Genomic DNA, 23,574 nt, shown 5'->3' on the forward strand with positions numbered 1-23,574 from the left:
ACTACTTCAAAGAAGTCTATCAGGTTTAGGAGACATGATCTGCCTTTTACAAACCCGAAGTGTGTGGGGTCCTGAGTTTGGAGATCTCCAATGTCTTTGTTTATGAGTTCCATGAGGATACATTCCATGGCCTTGCAGACCAGGCTCGTCAGGCTAATGGGGCGGTAGTTCCCGGGGTCTGTTGTGGCCCCCCCCCTTTGTGAAGTGAGATAACCATCACGGTGCACCATTCAATGGGCACAAAGCCTGAGGTGAGGCTATGATTGAACATGGTACTTAGGTGCAGTGCCAGTTCATTCTGTAGTTCATGTAGAAGGCAGCCTGGGATGTTGTCAGGTCCCATGGATGCTGTGTTCTTGGCTTTGGAGAGTGAAGTTTTTACCTGTGTAGCCGTGATTACAGGAACTTTGCATTCTTCCGGTATAAAGATGGGCTCTTTAGGGGGTGAGAGGGGGGTAAAGTTAGCACTGAACCTAAGTTAGCACTGAACCTATCTGCCAGGATGTTGGCAATATTAGTTGGTTCTGTATATTTAGTGTCATTGTGCTGTAACTCAGAGCAGATCTAAGTGTTGCCATTGAGATTCTTGACATAGCTATAGAATGCTTTGTGGTTGTCTTTAGAATCAGTGGTGATTTTGTTTTCAAAACTAGCTTTGGATGATTTTATGAGGGATCTCAGCTTCTTACTGAGGCTGACCAGGAAGTTCCTCCAATCGTGGGATTTTACTCTTTTTGCAACAGTTTCTTTCTTCTGTTGTAGAGTATGTTTATGGCAGAAGACTACCAGATTGGCTTCCTTTTTTTGGAGGATAGCATCTTGGTTCTGTTAGGGATAGCATGATCCATGCACTCGTGTAAGTGCTTATAAAGTGCATTTTTGTAGGATTCAGCAGTCGTACCTCTATTGTCCATCTGCATGGGTGTCGTGAAGCTTGCCACTTCTGTCTTAGGAAGCGTGAATTTGGCTTTGGAGAAATTTTTTACGGTTGTTTTCCTAATGGGAAAGAAGTGCAAAGTTGGCTTTGGAGAAATTTTTTTATGGTTGTTTTCCTAATGGGGGGGGGGCGGGATGTGGATGTCTAGGATGATTAGCTTGTGGTCAGATCTGACCAACGAGGAGCTGACCTCTGCTGTTGAACACCGGTCGCCCTTGTTGGTGATGATCAGGTCTAGGATATTGCTGCCCCTGGTGGGGGTGTGGATAAGTTGATCCAAGGCATTGGAATTGATGATTTCCAGAAAACGTTTTGCAAAAGATTTGGTACACGAGTAGTTTTCCCAGTTAATGGTAGGGTAGTTGAAATCACCCATTATTAGAGTGTTGGGTTGTACCTTAATATTTTCCAGTGTATCAAGAAAAAAGGAGTGGGAATCCTGGGGCATGGTGGGGAGTCTGTAGAGTTAGTTGACCTTGGATAATCTCAGATGCATTATGCTGAGCAGCTGGCTTGGAGGTGTGGATATCCTTAATGAATATGGACACGCCTCCACCTTTAGTGTTTTGGTCCGGATTTGGTGGCCGAAAGGTGTGGTATGAATTATAGCCTGGTAATGCAGGGGTGCTCGCTGGAGCTTTGAACCAAGTTTCTGTCACTGCACAGATGTCAGTGTTCTCCATTTTAAGGAGGGCCTCGAGTGAGTGCATTTTGAAGTTTAGACTTCTATCATTGAGTAGCATTACCCTCAGATTTTGCTTGCTTGTACCTGTTACGGTGGTGAATTTGTCATTTGAACCTTGCCTAAAAAAGGCACTATAAGGGTGGCAAGAGCCTTTACCAGTAACCGGAATCCCAAGGGTGACAGATGCAGGCCATCTCTGGCAAAGCATCATGGTCTGTCAATCATGTTATCCCAGGCAGACAGATACTGGATTCCCTTAGAATGACACCAGAAGCTTAGGCAATTGTTAAAGTCAATCATTTTGTCCTTGTACTGTGGTATCATTCTGGGAGATGACAGGATGCTACTAAGGGCTAGGGTCATACCTGCCTGGGCTACAAGATCGGACATCTCCTCCATGTCTCTTTTCATGTAGTCCAGGGAGGTACATCGCAGGTCATTCACACCAACATGGCACTTTCTAAGTAAGTTACTTTACTATCCGTTGCTATCTCGTCACCCGGTGTAAATAAATAGTCGTGCCAAGAGAGATTACTTTTAATGAATGACTAGAATAAATTTACAAAAAATGTACTAATTCTTTTTTATTTTAAAAAGAGATTTGCATTCCAAACTCATAATCAAATTGTTTTGCTCATAATGAATACAAGTGTGGCTGCATTGAATACATTAATAGCAGGTTACATCATGCACTTTTAACTTTAAACAAATTTACACTTTGGAAAGTGTTCAATAAGCTATACCTTGATGTTATGATTGCACATATGGCACGCATTTCAGAAAAGTCATTTCATTACTGAGTTGAGGTGTGCTGTAACATTTTACTGTCAGTGTTTGTGTGCTTGTGTGTACGCGCGTGTATGTGTATGCGCGTGCATGTATGTGTGGGTGGAGATGCTGTGCTACTGCTCCTAACTCTTTTGAGTCAGTGCATTTTACATTGCTTTCTTTCTTTGTCTCAGTGCCTCTCTGCTTTTCATAAGGTATTTTGTTTAAGATTACTAAATGGCAGCTAATAAATATCCAGACTGATTTGATATACCTGTCAGCATATTAACTGCTTCCCACAAGAACAGCTTTGCTATTTCCTGTTAAATACAGATAGAGTAGCTATTGAAGCAGATAAAGTAACCTCCATCATTTTTCCACTTCACACCACTGATACTAAACTAAAGCCCATGATTTAGCAAGTTGGGTATTATGTAAGACAACAAAAGTTATGTTGCACACCAACACAAATTAAGCATTTTTAATTGTAACAATTGTATTTTTCCGGTGTCAGGCACACCAATAAACAAAAGGTTACCAAATAAAGAGTACATACTACACTAGGCACTTTTGTAAAAAAAAAATATATAAATAAGTGTTTGCATGCTGTTGTCATAGAGTAAATTAAAGAGCGGGTTAATTACAATTAATGTAAAAGGAAACAAAAGTTGTGCAGACGGTGCACACCTACCTGCTATCCTCACAAGTTGTATTTTATTATTAGGAAGTGGAAACTCCTGCAGTTAAGGAATGTACTTTAAAAATGTAATTACATACAAACTGTTGTGTGGGATATTGCTAAGCCATCCTCAGCAAGTCACATCAGTGAAAAGATACAGAAAAGAAGTTAAGTTTATAATACAATGGCATTATTTAAAAATAAAGTATTTTTTAAATTATATATTGACAAAATATAATTATGTATAAGTGGGGTAAAGCAAGTTTAGTCAACAGCTGGCTCTGTTTGGTTAGTTGGGCTTTGCCCTCATAACTAAGTCAGTCCATCTATGGGTAAACCCTCCATTCCCACGCACGAGTTATTGTTAATCTAGACTGCAATGATAGTTGCTATCTACAATGGGAAAAAAATGGTCCGATAAATGAGGTTTCTCCATGCAGAAGCCATGTTCCTCAGACTGTGATAGTTGCCTTGTGATTGGAAGAATCTGACTGCATCACAGAGAATAATAGAGCAGGGGCCAAGGAATGTGTATCAGAACAGCACATAGCCTTTACTCACTGGGGAGTAAATTGCTGATTGACAAGGGGTCTGGGGTTGCCATAATGGATAAGGTTGTCACCTTATAGATGAGGTGCAGGGTTTCATTCTCAAATAGGATAGCTGGATAGGCTTAAATGGCCTGCAAGGGCAGTTAGCCTAGTACTAAGCTATTGCCATGTTCTTTGAACATATTATCTTACCAATGAGGGAGCCAGGGGGTTGTTAGTTGTCTCGTGTTATACTCTTCTAGCTGATCAGGTTTATACCTTTTCATCCTGACTATTGCAAACTAAAAACAGAGTGAAACCATTGCATGTTTATTTGTTTACCTTACTTGTATTACTATCATCCACACATTTCAAAAATTAATTGTAGGTAGCACCTCTGTTGACTTTCCCCAACAGAGATAGTACAGCTGAAAGGAGGTTTGAATTGTGTGGAAAGACTAGACTGTTGTTGATAAAGTGAAAAGGATTGGGAGACATATTTTGGATTCTGCATAGTATTACTGTAGACAGATGGGATGGAAATTAAGCAAAAGAGTGGTGACAGGCTAGCTTAAAGTTTAGGCATTAACTCAAAAGAAGGAAGGTTTGTGTTTGTGTGCACACTCTATATATTAGAAAGCACCCTTGGCCCTTGGAATAGTGCACTGAACAGTGCTGTGGTCTGCATATCAGTTGGGGCACTTAAGGTATACCACTGTAATTAGGGAAAAATGAGAGCTGTGGCTGGGCTGCCTTGCTGCAGCTAGTTGTAGCATTCTAGCAAAGTTTCTGGACCATGTTTTATATGTCTGTGAACCCCTGTTTAAATTTTAAAGAGGAAAGTATCATTTATCCAGACGACACAAGCCACTCTTTTTATTTGTTTTACTAGTATGTGAACTGGACCACTAGGGCTCCTTTTCAGTCACAACCTAATTATATTATAACTAAGGGCTAGAACAAATCTCAGGAATAGCAAATAATAACAAGGTAATGTTAGGCTGGTTTAAGATAATTAACAAAGCAAAGCATTTGTTATGGTGCTGTTAATAACATTATGACCTGGTGAAGAAAGGTAGTAACATAAATGGCACAACCCAGACCTTTACAAGATGCTTCTCCATGAGGCAGACTTCTCAGCTTATGTAAAGAGTTACCATGTCAGCATAGCCTTTAAGTCTTTTCAAAAGAGAGTTTCAAGTCTGAGGGGTGTAGTGGAAGAACCAAAGTGTGAGACATTAAAGAATAGTGTGGAATATCTGTTTTTTTTTTTTCTTCTTCTTTATACTGAAGACACCAGCTGTTACAGTTCTAATTAGTGATTTAAAACTAAGGCCCTTATTGAGAGATTTGCAGTGGCCAGAGTGTTCAGATTTATAAATCAGAGTGCTGAGTAGAATTGTTTTTCCCTCTTTGCCATGGGTAGCTACCTTGAAATGATTCAAGTGATATACTGCCACTGCCTTTTTGATGCTTCAGTGATAGGCCTGCAAAGTTTTGTTTTGTGCTGATTGCATTCTTTTAAGATGGTTTGCAGCAGTTGTTACTAGGACAGCCAGAGTGTATTCCTGAGTGGGAATTAAGACTCCCTGTTGCCATTGTCCCCCCAGCTTCTTTTCTCAGAAGTTTAGAGATTTTTTGACAGTGTCAACTGTTCTGTGTTCTACCAGTAGAAGAGTGAATGTAGTTTGTGAAGGCTCTTGATGGAGTGCACCTTACTCCAAGGTACTTCTATATCTGTACCTTTTCTACATTGCCATCTTCAGGAGTAGTAATGTTCCACGTACATTCCTCTACTGCCTTGTCCATCTGTACAAATGTGTCCTGCACTTTGTACATTGTTTCTTGGTTTTCCTATGCCTGATGCACAACATGGTGAGTGAGAACAGCCTGTTGTTTTTATGCATCATTTTTACTGTAATACTATAATATACATGTTTAACTGTTGTACAGTTATGTTGTAAAGCTATGAGCATTATGCTGACTCTTTTTTACTGCCATGGCATGAATAGCCCTCCAGTATGATACCACCAAATGTGCAAAACTTCTAAATGTTTGTGCCATTCTGCAATAATATAATACTGAGGAAGCAGATAGAACAGGGTGGCAATAACTAGGTACCAAAGTTTCTAGCACCACAGGCATTGGCAGCTGAGACAGACATGGAGTCAAATGAGGAGTCTGCAGCAGGCGCTGACCATGCCATATGGAGGTGGGCACAATATGGCATAGCACTCTCTAAATTCTCACATTCCACATACAAATATATATAACAGAAAGCAGATACAGACAGAAAAAATGATGCAAACAAAAACACCAGACTGTACTTACCCATTCTTATGTCAGCTACTCTGTGCACCAAGTATAAAACAGCCCACATTAGAATGTTAGAAAGGAAAAACATTGTTATCATAATTTACACAGGTTTGGGAGGAACCTACACTACATAAGTATATGATACCTAAGCAGATGCATAAAAGAAACAATGGTGCATATGAAAACAACAGACTGTGCTTACCCATGCATAGGTATGTCACTCTGTATATCTTACATAGGCAGCCCAAGTCAGAATATTGTAAGGGCACATCATAATTATAATCATTTACACAGGTGGGGAGAGGGTACAGGAGTGCATGTCTTTCACAAGAAAGTGAGAGAGTGTGAGTGATAAGGTCTAACAAAATGAATAAATGCATTCATGATCAGGGTTTAGAGGTTTTGAGTATGGAGGTTAATGGATAAAAGTGACTGATACACTGTGTAGATGATGTACTAAGAGCAGTGATGGTATGCATGTGGGTCTACAGGGACTCATACTTGGCATGTGGGCCAGGACTATGCCATCACCTACTGGATAGTTTCAAGGCATGCATGGTAGAGGGTTCAGCTTCCCATGCATACCCATACCCATGACAACTGGCTCTGTCAGAAGTTGCCTTGGCTATCTTATGACACTGGCTAGGTGTGAGTGTGCTAACTGAATGTGATCAATCTCTGCTGGAGGAGGTGTCATCATGACCTCAATCATGAGCATGGAGACAGCATCTTCTTGGTGTAGACACATCCACAAGCAATGTGGTAGCTAAAAATGCTACTACAGGTGTGGAACCTCAAGCATCCATGGCCAGGTTGGCTAATAATTGAGGATATGACAGGTAAGTGACCTCAAGGATGATCCCTCACCACTGACAGATGATTTAGATTAGACACCGCATAGTCTAATATGGCCTTCATCCTGTCCAATGCATCACACATATGGTTCATGCTGTCCAGTAAGTAAGCATACACTGCATGGGTGACCCTCACAACCTCTGTCAAGACCATGGTGGAACTGGCCTTCACCTCAGTGATGACCCCGTACATGCATTATTTGCAACTACTGACACATCAACCTTAGGAGTAAGGAGGTAACCAGCCTTCCAGTGAGGACTGCCCCCCCCCCCCATACAGAACTCCTTGCCCATGATGCTAGGGGCAGATTCAGACAATTATGTACAGGAGCCACCACACTTATCTACGATGCCCCCATAAACTTTTCTACTCTCAGATAGTAGTGAGTCATGGCACAGAGAAAGGGCTGATAGACTGATGTGGGAATGGGGGTCACACTATCTGTTTCTGACACATGCACTGAATAATTATACTGGGCCTGCTCATCCCTGCCAACATCATTGGTATCCGACAACAGATAGGTGTAGTTCCCTAGTCCTGCTGCCTGTCAATGATTCACCTGTGAATGTCCAAACTAAAACATATGCAATACAAGTATGCTCAAGCACCACAACTATACATGCAAGTGATATTATTGCAACTAGTAAAAACATAAGTAATCTAACTATGTCCATACCTTGTGCAAGTGATTGGTACACCTCGATGCCAGATGCACCTATACACAATAGGTGAGTTAGGTATTATAAACAGTAATGTGACTAACAGCTGCAGATGGGAAACAAAGTAAAAATAAGACTACATACCTAGGGCATCAACTGTAGAAATTTTCTGGGGCATATCTATCTCTACCTTGACATCCAGCACAGTGTTGTGAAACTCTGATGAAGTGGCACTGCCTTTTAATGAGGACAGGAACTCCTCTATCTCTGTAAGTGGTGGCACAGTAAATGGCTCACCAACTGTAGCCCTCCACTCCCATTCCAAGGCCTTCACTCTTTTGGTGGCATTATGTTCAAGTCACAGGTTCTGAGTTGGACTATGTCCAATCACAAAAGAGAAGATGTGTTACTTTTTAACTGAAATCAGTAAAGAAAGAATATTCATTAATAAAGGAAATAAAAGAAAAGGAAGGAAACATAAGATATAAATGGGTAGAGATTACAAATATACAAAATGGCATTAAATAGATGTATATTGGGTCTATATCAGCTTATCAAAAGCTGATAAGAGTAAATGCTCTTTGATTGAACCCTAAACGTTGAAGAACCTAAATAGTGAAGGCACGGAACAGTGATTTTTTTTTCCCAGGGAAAAATCACTGGGACGTTTTCGGGAGTTTGCCATTTCCTCCACTGTGGTGTGATCTCGGAGTTGGTATGGTGTGGGGAAGCCCCACACTTTATGTTGTGCTTTCATTTGTTGTTTTTTTTTTTTTTTTTTTTTTTTTTTTTGCAGAACAGCGATTTTGTTCCCTGGGGGGGAAAAAAAAATCGCTGTTCCATGCCTTCGCTATTTAGGTTGTTTGACGTTTAGGGTTTGATCAAAGAACATTTGCTCTTATCAGCTTTTGATAAGCTGATATAGACCCATGTATATTAATGAGTCTAATTTAAGTAAAATAGTCTGGGGTGTAAATATATTTTTGAGGCAATCAAGGGAGTTACTTAACAATGAAAATTCATTGGGTGATGCAGAAGAGGTTATAAGATTTTTTAAGAAAGATTCTGTTTCAGGAAAAGATGGGATAGGGTATGGCTTATTCAGAAAAAATCAAGCAAACACTAGTTATATTATTTAATAAGTTGCTAGATAAGGAAGAATTACAAAATTAAATATGAATTGGTCATTAAATAAATTTGGGAGAAAGTGGAAAACGACTTAAAAAATTGAATACTAATTATGTTGAGTAAGCCAGATTATAAAATATTTGCAAAGATTATTTAGAAGGAATTTGAATGTGTATTAAATGAGGTTATTTTAAAAGTTCAATATGAAATGGAAGAAAAAAGATGGTCAAGAATGATTCATTCTTATAAAAAAGATAGAGAATACAGTGCAAAGACAGGAAGATGATAGGATTATAATAGAAGATCTAAACAAAGCCTTTAATAATGTAGACTATAAAGCCTTATGGGAGACATAGGTTCATAGGTTGGTACTAGGCTATTGGCCCTAGGTCCTATACAAGCCTAGCCATAACAATTCCCTGGATATTTTTCCCACAATATTTACTTCTCTGGACCCCTGTCTAGCAGGGTGACTGACGTGATCCCTGAGGTGATGAATTCTCTATCTCCCATCCAATTGTCAAGGTTCCTTTTGAAGATGGCCAAGGAGGTGCTCTGCTTGACATGTATGGGCAGTCTATTCCAGAGTATGGTGAGTCTCTGGGTCAGGAACCTATCTCATGAGTGAAAGAGAAATGTCTGAATACTTCAAAACATTTAGTTAATGTGTTGTTTTCTACTTGATTAAGGATTAAAACGGGGGTATGTCAAGAGTGTACCATGAAGAGTGTCTTATTCTCATTAATTATGAATACTTTGGCTAGTAAGAAGAAGAAATACAAGGAAAAAGGGATGTATGATCTAGGAGAAGATATGTATGTGTGTGTGTGTGTGTGTGTGTGTGTGTGTGTGTGTGTGTGTGTGTGTGTGTGTGTGTGTGTGTGTATTTATATATATATATATATATATATATATATATATATATATATATATATATATATATATATATATATATATATATATAGATCCACTTTGTAATTTTGAAATACTGAAATCCCGAATTTCAGTATTTTGAATCTAGGAAAAATGCACTAGGTCCACAAAAAAAACTTGTAAACCAAAAAATAGGCCTGGGAAGGTGTACAATAAAGCTTGCAGACAGCCAAATTCTCTTTGTTTAATGTCACAACCAAAGCAAAACACTACGACAAACCAAGTACATGCACAGACACTGTACCAAGAAAAAATGATAACCACACTCCTTCACTCCTCAAAACCGTCCAAGTTGATAACCAAAACACAAGACAGGAAAATGCACTCTTTATTTGTAAAACGTTAAGCTTCCCACGAGCTTTTCGTCAGTTTGAAATTTCACCAACTTCCTCAGAAAGTGGATGTTCAGTGATACAGGAGAACTCATGTGATGAGCTGACCTCTCCAAGAGCTCTAAATTATGTTTTTGTTTGAAAAACTTCATCAGATGTGGGATGAAACCTCATAATTAAGTATTTATACTGATCACAATTAGGACAAACCAATCACAAAGCATTTTAATACACATAAATTAATGTTAACCTAACACTTTTAATAATTCCATACAAATTACTATCTGTAATAAAAACCTTTTAACAACATTCCTCCACATAAAAAAACATTCAATATATGATTTAAAATACAATTTAATAAATTTATTGAGATAAAAAACATGTTATTGTGCAATATGAAGTTGTTCCTGTAAAGAGAGGAAAGTACCATTTTGTTAATTTATTTCACCATCTTGTGGTCTCCTATAAAATTACACTATAAAAATGTAACATTTTATTAATAAGTAAAAACACTTTCTTTGAAATTCAGTAATACTATTTACTGTTATTGAAATAAATGAACAATAAATTAAAACCTTAAATATTGTTTTAAGCCATTTTTAAAAATGATATTAAATATTTAAAAGAAAACTGAGAACAAATGCATAATGCACATTTAAAACAGTATAATTCACAGATCCAGGCTGTTCACAAGACTATAACTTATAAGTTTGCAGCTTTGAGTTTTTGAAGGGGGGGCGACAATGGAAATACAATCATTTAACCCTAGCCACTTGTTTGATTGTAAAGTTACCTGCCACCAGCACTCTCTATACTCATTTTTTTCCTCCTATAAGCCCCCCTTCCATCAATTTTCACCCTTTTCAATGCAAAAAACAAAAAGTGGGCATCTTCACAGTCCTAAAATAAAATAAAATGCACCAAGTTAGCACACAAACATATGTTTATTCAAACCAAAAATAAAAAAAAAAATGGTTAGCCCTTTCACAACTACACTAGTTGCTTCATCAGACACAGCAGTTTAACATAATAAAGCTTATATAGAAGATGCAATAAAGTCAACTGACAATCGAATAGTCACATGTTCCAGTGCTTATAAATGTGTAACATTAAATATATGTAAATGTAAATATGCATAAAAACATAAATATATATGCATTAATATACTAATAAATGGTTAAAACATTACTATACATATATATAAAAGACTTAGGGCAGGATTCACGAAGGCTTGCACGGAGTGTAAGAGACGTGTAAGATTCCATGCAAGCCTCGCGATCCAGGAACAGCCCGAAACTCTGTGTAAGAGACCAGCTAAAACGTCTCTTACATGGACTGGGCGTGATGCTAAATACCTCACTTGCAGCCAAAGGCATGCAAATGAGGTAGAGTAGCGATCCACGAAAACAGAAAGCAGCCCGTGTAAGAGCCGTTTAGTGCAGAAATGTACTCAGTTAACAACTGAGCACGCTTCTAAAAATCACAATGGAGCCATGTCAGCTCCAAATAAAGGGTGCATATGTGTCAGGCAGCATGCCAATGGCCAAATATGTGGCCATTGGCAAGGTACCCCGATGCAAATATTAAAAAAATATAATTTTTTTTTTAAACATAAAAATGAAGGTTATAAACCCACAAATGTGGGTTTTATGCAATACATGGAATGACAATGCAGGGACCAGCAGACCAAAAACAACATGGCCACCGTTTAGTGGTTGCTAACGGGCAAGCTGAGTCTAAGACATGTAACTAAGCATTAGTAGGCAATCTGATGTAAATGAGGGTTAGGATACTGAATCCCACTGTCACATAGCAAATGAGCACATTCTGAGTAGTGTAAGAGATGCATAAGGGGGAGGAATAGAGTAGGAGATAGGTGACATCACTGGGGGGAATGGTAGAAAGAAATGCAGTTCATTGGAGGTCAGTGTTACATGACAGATGGCAGACACAGATGGAAAGAGGAGTGCCACAAGATAAGCATGGGAAAGTCAAGAAATGGAAGGTGTACACTGTTGCTTACACCAAAGTTTCTTGCTGGGTGTGCATGCGCATGTGTGCGCGCCATGAAGTATGAATAGGGCAGTGTGCACGCGTGTAAGGCAGACTGAGCATGTGGGAGCCTGTTGACAGACTTGTAACACTGTTTGCACTGGTGTGCGTGCATTTTTACCCGAATAAGCAGATTCCGAACCGTGTAAGCATGTGTGCACACGTGTAAGCCACTGTGAGTGTGTTTATGCTGGTATGCACGTTGCTCCCCCCTGAGGAAACATAAAGGAAAAAGGAAGCAACATAATTAGTGGGAAGCTAGCAGGGAATACTGCTGGAGCTAGCAGGTGAAAACAATTAGAAGCAGGCAATTACACAGGCAGAATAGTAGCTCAGCCAAGCACTTAAAAGCCTGCAAACAGCAGTGCAGGATGTATCTCTCAAGAGACACTGCAAGACAGGAGTAAGCTATTAGAAGTGAAAACTGAAAAAGCTGAACTCAGAGCAGAAATGCTAGGGGCTGCCTTAGCTATCATAATGAGACATAGGCTACTTGCTGAGGGTGGTGACAATGCAGATGGTGCCAGACAACCCACAGTGAGGAGACGGAGAAGAGTGTACAGGCCCATGGTCACCTAACATGGGTTACATGAGCTGGAGATAGTAGAGCGCTATAGAGTGGACAGAGACCTCCTGCAGCAAATTGTCGAGCTGTGCAGGCCACGCCTCACACACAGAACCAACAGAGGGGAACCCATCCCAGTGAAAACCAATGTATGTGTTGGCCTAAGAATACTAGCAACATGTACCTTCCAGAGACCAACTGGTGATATGATGGGGATATCACAGGCATCAGCCTCCAGGGTACCTCACCAGTTCCTGGATGCCATGTCAGCACATGTCAGTAATCATGTATATTTCCCCAATACCCATGAGGTATTGGCCAGCAATATGCATCTCTTCCAGCAAATAGCGGAATACCCTGAGGTAGTGGGTGCAATAGACTGTACGCACATACGCATCAAAGCACCAGCCGGTGAGCGGGGTAGGGCCTATATTAACCGCAAGGGCTTCCCCTCCATCAACTGCCAGGTCGTGTGTGATGCCCAGGGCATAATAATGAATGTGTGTGCTGGCTGCCCTGGGAGCTACCATGATTCCCACATCTGGCATTTGACGCAGCTGTACCAGAAATTTGCCAATGGGGACATCCCACACGGACACCTAGTGGGGGATGCAGGTTATGCACTGGAGCTGTGGCTGATGACACCCATCAGAAACGCACACACACCTGAACAGGAACGCCATAATGAGGCACACGCACAAACACGTAATGTAATAGAGCATGTGTTTGTGCTGCTGAAGTCATGGTTCCGGTGTCTGGACACATCTGGTGGAGCCTTGCAGTACTCACCAACTACATGTACCCAAATTGTCATGGTTAGTGCTATGCTACATAATATGATCTTGCGAAAACAGCTGCAGCAGGACCAGCATAGGGCCAGGCCAAACAGCCCCCCACCATTGCCAAGGCCATCACAGGCAGAGCGTGACTTGGAGGAGGAACAACCTGAGCCTGACTCAGTAGGCAGAAGGAGGCATGCCCAGTATGCCCTGGCCTTGGCAAAGAGGCAACGAATAGCACATACACTGGCTCAGTAGGAACCCTGGGAATGATACCCCTCTCTGACTCACTCAAATAATAACAGGGATGCCTAAAATGACATGACCTGCTCTCAAACATGTACAGGGAGTATAATATAGAAGATAAATGACTTGTTACAGAATATAAACTATTTAAAGAACAAAAGGTTTTTTAAATGTTAAGCGCCACCCCTTTCCTGTACGCTTCTTCAGACCATAAAAGCTTACTACAAAATGAACAACATTATATACTAAAACTCATCAACACTTAATTATCTAAACAATCAATCATATATGGCTGCATTAAAGAACTGCCTTATAGGAACATATTCTGAATGCATTTCTACTGAAGAATTAAAGAGCATTAACAAAATCAAATGCTTAAACTTTCACTATAAACAAATAAATAAAGGCAGTTTTTAGAATCAAGTTATTGTATGTAAAAATAAAAATAACATGAAAACTAAGAAATACTAATGAATTTATACATCAAAACTTAAATATCAGAAATAATAAAATAACACAATAAAATATACTGAATAAATTCTAGTTATGAAGGAAGAAGAAACAGGAAAGGGGAAAAAAGGGGGGAGAGGGGATGGGTAAAGGGGGAAGGGTATATAGATGGGTAAATAAAGAACGAGTAAAATTTACTAAATATTCGTAGTCTATAATATAATGTTGTGTAATATAAGCATGAACGCATATGGTGTGTGGTTAATGTTTGTATACTCATATACATATTTATTTCAATATTTATATATAGTGCACATACATAAGTTAAAATATAGGGTATTTAAATTAACTAATAATCATTATAAGGAAATATGAAATAAATTTATTCAGTATATTTTATTGTGTTATTTTATTATTTCTGATATTTAAGTTTTGATGTATAAATTCATTAGTATTTCAGTTTTCATGTTATTTTGATTGATTGTTTAGATAATTAAGTGTTGATGAGTTTTAGTATATAATGTTGTTCATTAAAGTTTATATTCTGTAACAAGGGAGTATAATATGTGCATCCGACAGAGGCAGCCTTGCAGCACCACCTGAGGCATGAATGCCATGTGTAAAGTAATGTAACACCATGTACTATATGCACACTTGAGGACCCTGACTAACATCCACCCTCACCAAGCATGAAGCCACAATATGACGATGCGATGATCAATTGCAATAATTGGCTGAAGTAATGCAGTTAGTCAAAGGGGAGCCAATGTGTTCCAGCCTGGGATGACATGCTGAGCATGACATGATGCATGACCTGCTAGGGGTGGTGTGCACCTATCAGTCCAGGCCTCATGGATACTGGCAAAGGCTGTCAGTACCCACAGCATGCCCTGAATAGGTAAGTCTCAAAACACAAACCCACCTTCATAGGTACCATAAGGGATAAGAACCTAGATGTAATGCTACCCAATGCCAGAAGTCTAAACAGCAAGATGCGTGCAGTGTAAACGCACACAGTATGGAGAATGTTGATAACTGTCCTGTAACAGAAAACTGGGTCAAGGCTCACATCAGCACCCTAACACTACCAGGTTATACCTCATACTGTGCTGTACAGCCTCAAAACATGGAACAAGCTACAAAAGGAGGGTGACTAGCAATAACTGTCAAGGATAACCACACCCCCATGTTGGTACCACAACAAGAAGCAGCATTGGCTAGCCATGGTCAAGTACCAGTGGCTAAAACCGCCTCCCAGTATATAGCCTGCTACAGACTACCATCCTAACACCAGAAACTGCATCTGGCCTATGTTGGAATACATGAATATATCAAGCCCCCCAAACCACATTATATTGGTTGACTGAAAATACCCAGAGATACACTGGGAGCATTATACTAGCACCAACACTGTAGGAGAAAGGTTCTTGGAATCCATAAACCAAAATGCCCAGGAACAACGTACCACTCCCACAAGAGGGGTAAGCATACTGGATGTGATAATCAGCAACATGGGTACTGGATGGCAAGATAAGACGTGTATCCCTCACTTGTAAGACCAGACCATAGAGTAATCACACCGGATATACACATCCTGACCACAGTCCCTGGCCAGAAAACCACAGTGAAAAACATGTGTAAAGCATAAGTTGCACCCTCCAAACTGATGTGGAATCCATTAAAGGCCCTGTGCAGGTGCAAAATATGGGACACACCGCATAACCTGTTATACAGACATTCCATGAACACAGCCAGGAATGCTTGGATTATGCAATCACAAATAACAAAAAGACACAATGCCATGCACGCAGTCATCTGGCATGCTGGACTCCAGCCATTACCAAACCATGCAAGAGAATGAGGAAGCTACAACATGATAGAGCAAACATAAAAAGGGAAGTAATCACTGATCAGTAGTATGGCAATAAAATATGTCCACACATACAATCCACTAAGGCCAGCTACAACAAGTAGAATCTGTGAATCCTGAGGCAATGTTACACCTGCCCCAATTACACAGACAACCCTCAACTCCCCCCAATAAATACAAATATATGTGAGAGATGCAACCATTTATCCAAACCAGAGGCTGAGCTCCCCCAACTCAGTACTGTCAAAACTAGTCAGGAGGAGAAGGTAACCGCACACCACAAACCCAGTCCCACATAGACCTATCACAACTGTAAACCAAACACATAAACACAGAAAAACATTCCCAGAGGCCCTAATTACAAACACACCACATCAACAGAGGCCTCCAAAGCAGACCCCCAAGCAACCACAACCTCCAAACATAGCACATGCAACACATAGTACACAAAGCTGGTGTGCCAAACAGTCACAGGCCAGAAGGAGAAACAACATGCCTGATACAGTTGTAATAGGTGTCTCTATAGGCAGACACACTGCTGTCCCACTCACCAGACTGAACAAGGGAAAGGGTACATTAAGCTGCCTGTAGGCTGCTACAATACGCCACATAACACAAGTACGCAGGTTACCCCAAAGCATGTAGAAATATAATGCAGTCATTGTCCATGCTGGTGTGAATGACCTGAGATGTACCTCCCTAGACTACATGAAAAGAGACATGGATGAGCTCTCTGAGTATGTACTCCAGGCCGGTATGACACTGGCCATTTGCAGCATCCTACCCTCACCAAGAATGATGCCACAGTACAAACACAGAATGATCAGCTTTAACAGGTGGCACAATTACAGCTGTCAGTCCAAGAGGATCTAATGTCTGTCTGCTTGAGATGTCATGCATGACAAGCCATGCTGCTGTTCCAGGGATGGCTTGTACCTGTTCCCCTGGGCGTCTGGATATTGGATAAGGCTTTTGCCACCTCCATAGAGCCGTACGTAGGCAAGGCTGAAAATACTAACCCACCACCCTAGAAAACATAAGTGGTAAGAAACATAAGGGTAATGCTGACCAATGCCATATGTGTAAACCGCAATATGCATGCTCCTGAGGCCCTTCCCAGTATGGAGAACATTGATGTCTGTGCAGTGACAGAAACCTGCTGCAAGCCTACTGACAGCACACCAGCACTACCAGGTTATACCTCATATCATGTGGTATGGCCCCAAAACCTGGACCAGAACATCAAAGGAGGGGGAGTATCCATATGCAGCACAGACACCCATACGTCCAGGTAACTGACAATGCACGAAGCAGCGGAGACCACCCATGTGCACCTAACTGTAGTCAAAACTGCTGTACAGTCTGTAGCATGCTACAGACCACACCCTCACACACAGGAACCCCACCCAGATGTCCTGAAGACACTGGACAGTATGAATGTCCCACCAAATACCAAACAAGGTACTCACAAATTACCACATAGGTGGTAAACCATTATGTATGCAAGGAGTAATCAGGGACCTAGGGACACAAGTGGACAGTAACCTGTTATGTGACACTCACATTGCCAATGTGGTTAGGAAGACTGTCTATATTGGACACCGTATCAGGAAAGGATTCACATCTACATCAACAGAGGTCATTGTGCCCCTGTACTGTTCACTTATCAGACCCATAATCTAGTACAATGACTCATATGGGATGTACCTTACCTGACACCTGCAGCAGTTAAAAAGACCTCAAAGGTACCTCACCAAGAGGATAAAGGGTCTCAAATATATGTCATATGCTGCCTGGCTGTAGAAACCCCAGCTGAATGCAGTCACATACTGCCTACACAGAGGCATTGTATGTCTGTTGCACAAGGCCATGTCCAACACAGGAGTAATGGACATGCTCCACCCCAGGAAAATCAAAGCCATTGGAGCTGTGAGAGTGACAGATGTCAACCTCAACACATAATGAAATAGGATGTGCTGGAGGGACAGATGCATAACCCAGAGCCTCCCCACACCCTGGAACAGGATCCCACTCCATGTTAGGTAGAGCCCCTCACTGACACCCCTCAACAGGAATATTGCCAAGTGGATGGATGATCGTAGATGTACACTGGGGGTCTTCACTGTGTCACGTCCAGACAGAGGCACAGTAAAGTAAATCATAAATGGCCATACTATTCACATAGCAAGGGGCGGCGAAAGACACACACACTCTGGCTAGGCTTACAAATGCCCTAGGGTGGATAGCCTAGTATGAACCTATGGACTTATGAAGATACAAATTGCACAGGACACTAAGGATAATCACAAAGCATACTCAACTGATGGTAGGAACCATGTTGGGAATTCACAGATATGCTCCGAATCTCACAAATATTACAAACAACATACCAAACACACACACATATTGCCAACATACAACCTGACAGGTGCAGTGCAACCCCCCCCCAGAATGCAAAATATCTATCCCAGCAGACTGCTCACCCCCTGACATTGCAGATGCTGAGGTAACAGCCAGCATCTACAAAGCAAAACACACAGCAGCAAAGGTATGAGATGGTGTCCTGGGCTGAGTCCAACATGGACTCCAAGAAGAATGGAATGCCAAATCACACTACTGCTCAATGTCAGCCTTACCACAGGATATGTACCCAAAGAGCAGTGTACAACAACAGTGGTCCTTCTCAACAAAGGTGTTGCCTGAATGGATACTGCAAACTACCACCCCAGGATCCTGACAAGCTTGATCTGCACAGCTATGGAAAGGATCAGCATGTACCGCAGACATAAAGCTATCGGGGACCTACTGACACCGGACCCTACCCAGTGTGGCTATCGTAAGTGCAGATCCTGCCCCTAAACATGTTTGACCCATTTGAAACAGTCATTAAGGTCACTGATGAGGGCAATGTGGTCCACACAGCGTAGCTGGACCTTGCAAATGCTTCCATATAATACCCTACGTGTTCAGTATTGATATGTTCACCAGCTTAAATATAAACCCCTATGTCAGTAGAGGGGTTGCAAACCAGACCAAGGACAGAACTGACATGGTCAGACATGCTGCATCCATGTCAGACTACAAACCAGATATAAGTATCATCCCACAAGGCTTGGTCCTGGGACCTCCCTCGTTCCGTATATATGTCCCATAGGTACAGGCCAACATAGAAGGACTGTGACTGAACATGTATGCAGAGGAGTGCAAACTGCCCACCATATCTGACCCCCAGGTGACACAAACATCCCACAAAAGGGCCACATAGAAACAGACAACTGGTGCCATAGCCATGTCAGCAAGCTAATTGCAGAAATGTGTATAGTCAACCACCGTGGATATGCAGTAAGTGCCCACCAATTACCACACAGGTGATAACCCATTACATACCTAACATGTAATGAGAGACCTGGGGACACAAGGTGATAGATATCCTGCATTGGACAAACATGAGGCTGTAGTGTTCACAGAAACATACCATATACCCACCTAATCATGAAGGTTGTCAGATCTAGATAAGGGGAGGTCACTGTGGCTCTGCAGTCATCCTTCATCAGCGTTACAATTGACTACAATAGCCCCTGTGGGATGTACCTCAGCAGACACCTCCATCAACTGTAAAGTCCACAACAGTACCTCACCAGGAGTAGCAAAGAGCTTGAACAGATGCCATGTGTTGCCTGATTAAACAAACTGCAGCTCCACACACTGCCATACTGCCCACCCAGAGGCAAGCTGTGCCTGATGTATAAAGCCATGTCCAAGCTGGAATCAATGAACATGCTGCACCTTGTACAATCTGAATGGCAGTGAGCTATGCACATGAGAGACCTGAACCCCAGCACTGACATACATAGGACAAGCTGTACTGAATGATCCATAACACAGAAGTCACCCCCACTCTTGAGTAAACTCCCAGTACAGGTTAGCCAGAGAGTCATCCATCGACACTCCTCAAGAGGAATCTTGATGAGTGGATGGGAGATGGTAGGTTTACCCTGGGTATCACTGTTATGTCACAGGTAGATGGAGGCACAGTATACTAACCATGACATATGTCATGGCAAACTCCAGTTACAATGTGTGTCGAAGGACAAACACACTCTCTGACTAGCATTAGAAATGGCCTAGGGCACATCGCTAGTGTTTGCCAATGTCTACCTATGTTGTGGAATACACTACCAATGTTGTACAAGCCTGGTTTAGGTAGTCCATATCTGAACATAATGCAACATGGTCATATGTGCACAACTGGCCCCTACACAGTCTGTTGTGCTCACTATGAAGATTTAAAGCAGTGATAGGACTAAAGCCCAGGATACTGTCCACCACAGTGAAAGTACTGAACCAGTACACTATACTGTACTACAGTGTTAGGTCAGTATGAAAGGATGTTGACAACTGTATGCAAAGTATCCCATGCAATCCCTGCAGGCACAGTATAATCCCTGTTGTGTTCAGACACAAAGCAGTTGGCCAGTAAGTACACAACATGACACCCAACACACAACCATAAACGTGAGATATTGTTGAAGTTCACACTCACGCAAATATGTGGTGGACTGCGGAGTTCAACATATGGAAAGCTCACACTAGGCATGCTCACACACTTTGATAAATGAGGCATATGTCAAACAACATGCCATGGAAAGGCTGAACTGGGCATGCTCACACACTTAGGCCATATCTCCGTTTAGCAGTTGGCCACACATATCTGGTATTTGTACATGTCATTCCAGGAACCAACCACATCACAGCAATCTGCCCAGTGCACACAGTAAATGGCTACAGACATAAGTGATATAGTGGATCCCCCACATATTCAAACATCTTCCACAGATACACACGCTGTTCATAGAAACAGGGAATGCTATGGAAATAAGACCTGCAAACAGTCTATCAGCAACAAATATTGTGCATCTGACAATTAAACATATGGGTGTGGAGGTCAATACTAGGCTGCTTGCCCTAGGGAATGACAGCTTAGCCAGAGTGTGCTTGGCATCTGCATCCCCAGTACAGTAGGCTACTGTGCCACTGTAAAGTAGGTCACATAAGGCATCGTGTGAGGCTAGTGTGCTGTGCCTCTGTCAAGCAGGGACACAGTGGAGATCCCAGGGTCTGAATGTGCTAAGCCACATCCATGTTGTTGGTGTGTGCTGGAAGAGAGTTGCTGAGGACCTCTAACAGTAAGTGGGCGTCAATAACAGACCGAGGGGAGCCCTATCTGCATTGTCTGGACAATTTCATTGTCAACACTGTGTTGTGATGATTATGTGGGATTGAAGTGTCGTGCCGGTACTGTTCAGAGATGTCCTCCCTCTGCGGGCTACACCTCTGCAATGTATCATACCTTGCTTGTAAATTTTTTTTCTTTTGTTTTGGCTCACTTTGTATGCAAATTGTTTTTTTGTTTTCTCTTGTAATATATAGAATGTTGTATAAACTAAACTCTAACTCTTAACTCCCTCCTCTACTGAAAATGGACATGTATCCAGCTAGACTAGCCCGGTCAACAAATGTAAAATAAAAAAATAAAAAATAATAATAATTAGCTCACTCTGTCTGTTGGACAGCTCATATATGGCTGGTGTACACCTGATGGATATCATGTTGTGGAGCAGTCATGGGTATATGTGGGATAGCATGATCAATGCAAACCTTACACATGCTCTTAGAATGCAATTGTCAAGGATTATGCAGAGTGGCCAGTATAGTCCCCCAGCATGGGTCCTTTGAAGTCTTCCACCCCAGTCTTCACAAGTGGAGAGTCTGCTTGTGCTAAATACAGTTTGTTTGCAGTGACAACCTTGCCTGGGGGTGTGGATGGGATATGGATGGCCAGGGAAAGGTGGGTATGGTCAGATATCAACAATGGTGGTCTACCTCTGGTGTGGAACAGGGAGTACCCATGTTGCAGATGGACAGGTGCAATATGTATTCCCCGATGTGGCTGTGGTGAGTGGTTCTGCCATAGCACATGGACCCACAAATTGTAGTGGCTGTAGGGTATTGTTGTAGAGGCCTGAGTAGTTCTCACACACAATATGCCTGTACCTGATGTTAACAATTGCAATGGTGTATGTGAACACCTGCATATCCGGGCACTGTTCCCAGGGAAGCAAAGTGTGTGTCCTGGATGTGGGAGGGGTGTTCTGGACTGGTTGTGTTGTGTGTTACAGGCCCTGTGGTCACAGAGCATGGTATAGAACATAACCTGCCAGTGCGATGTGCATATCTGGCCCTGAAGTAGGTGGCTGCAAATGCATATATATGCTATCCCCCACCTGACAGGTAGTACTAGATGTACATACCTCTGTAGAAATAAATATGTCAGCACCCTATAAATACTGCAGGTGTAGAACAGATGCCCAGTAATTCGGATAACGCTTTCTGCTAATGCGTCTCCCTCAAGTGTCATAATATAGTTAGGTAGGAGTTTGAACCATGCAAATGCTCAGTGTGTGTGTGTGTGTGTGTGTGTGTGTGTGTGTGTGTGTGTGTGTGTGTGTGTGTGTGTGTGTGTGTGTGTGTGTGGGTGAGCGGGGTTGTTGTGTGTGCAAGTCTGTATAAGGGAAATGTCCCTTTTGGCAACTGGGAAAACACTCTACAGGATGCACATTCCCCTTTCTAAACACTGATGATGTCAGCACCCTATAAGTACAGCAGGAGAAGGGAAACCTCCCAGTAATGCGAATAGCATGCTCTGCTAATGTGTCTGTCTTGAGTGTCAAAACATAGTTAGGTAGGGGTTTGAATCCTGCAACTGCCCAGTGTGTGTGCAAGTCTGTGTGAGAGAAATGTCCCTTTTGGCAACTGGGAAAACACTCTACGGGATGCACATTCCCCTTTCTAAGCACTGATGATGTCAGCACCCTATAAGTACAGCAGGAGAAGGGAAACCTCCCAGTAATGCGAATAGTGTGTTCCGCTAATGCGTCCATCACGAGTGTCATTACATAACTAGGTAGGGGTTTGAATCCTGCAACTGCTCCATGTGTGTGGAGGGGGGTTAGTGTGTGTGCAAGTCTGTGTGAGGGAAATGTCCCTTTTGGCAACTGGGAAAACACTCTACAGGATGCACATTCCCCTTTCTAAGCACTGATGATGTCAGCACCCTATAAGTACAGCAGGAGAACAAAAGCTTCCCAGTAATGCGAATAGCACGCTGTGCTAATCCATCCATCACGAATGTCGTAAGGTAGGGGTTTGAATCCTGCAAATGTGTGGATAAGGGGAGTGTGTGTGTTAGCAAGTCTGTATGAAAGATATGTGCAATTAGGAGAACACACTACATGATGAACATTACCCTTTCCAAACACTGATGATGTCAGCACCCTATAAGTACAGCAGGAGAAAGACCTTCCAGTAATGTGAATAGTGTGCTCCGCTAATGCGTCCATCACAAGTTTCATTCTATAGCTAGGTAAGGGTTTGAATCCTGCAACTGCCCAGTGTGGGTGGAGGGGGGTTAGTGTGTGAGGGAAATGTCCCTTTTGGCAACTGGGAAAACACTCTACAGGATGCACATTCCCCTTTCTAAGCACTGATGATGTCAGCACTCTATAAGTACAGCAGGAGAAGAGACACCTCCCAGAAATGCGAATAGCACGCTCTGCTAATATGTCCGTCTTGAGTGTCAAAACATAGCTAGATAGGGGTTTGAATCTTGCAACTGCTCCGTGTGTGTACAAGTCTGTGTGAGGAAAGTGCCCCTTTTGGCAACTGGGAAAACACTCTACAGATGCACATTCCTCTTTCTAAGCACTGATGATGTCAGCACCCTATAAGTA

The sequence above is a fragment of the Protopterus annectens genome, chromosome 4.part1 (genome assembly GCF_019279795.1).
Source record: "Protopterus annectens isolate FY-2018-M chromosome 4.part1, PAN1.0, whole genome shotgun sequence".
NCBI classification, from domain to species: domain Eukaryota; kingdom Metazoa; phylum Chordata; order Ceratodontiformes; family Protopteridae; genus Protopterus; species Protopterus annectens.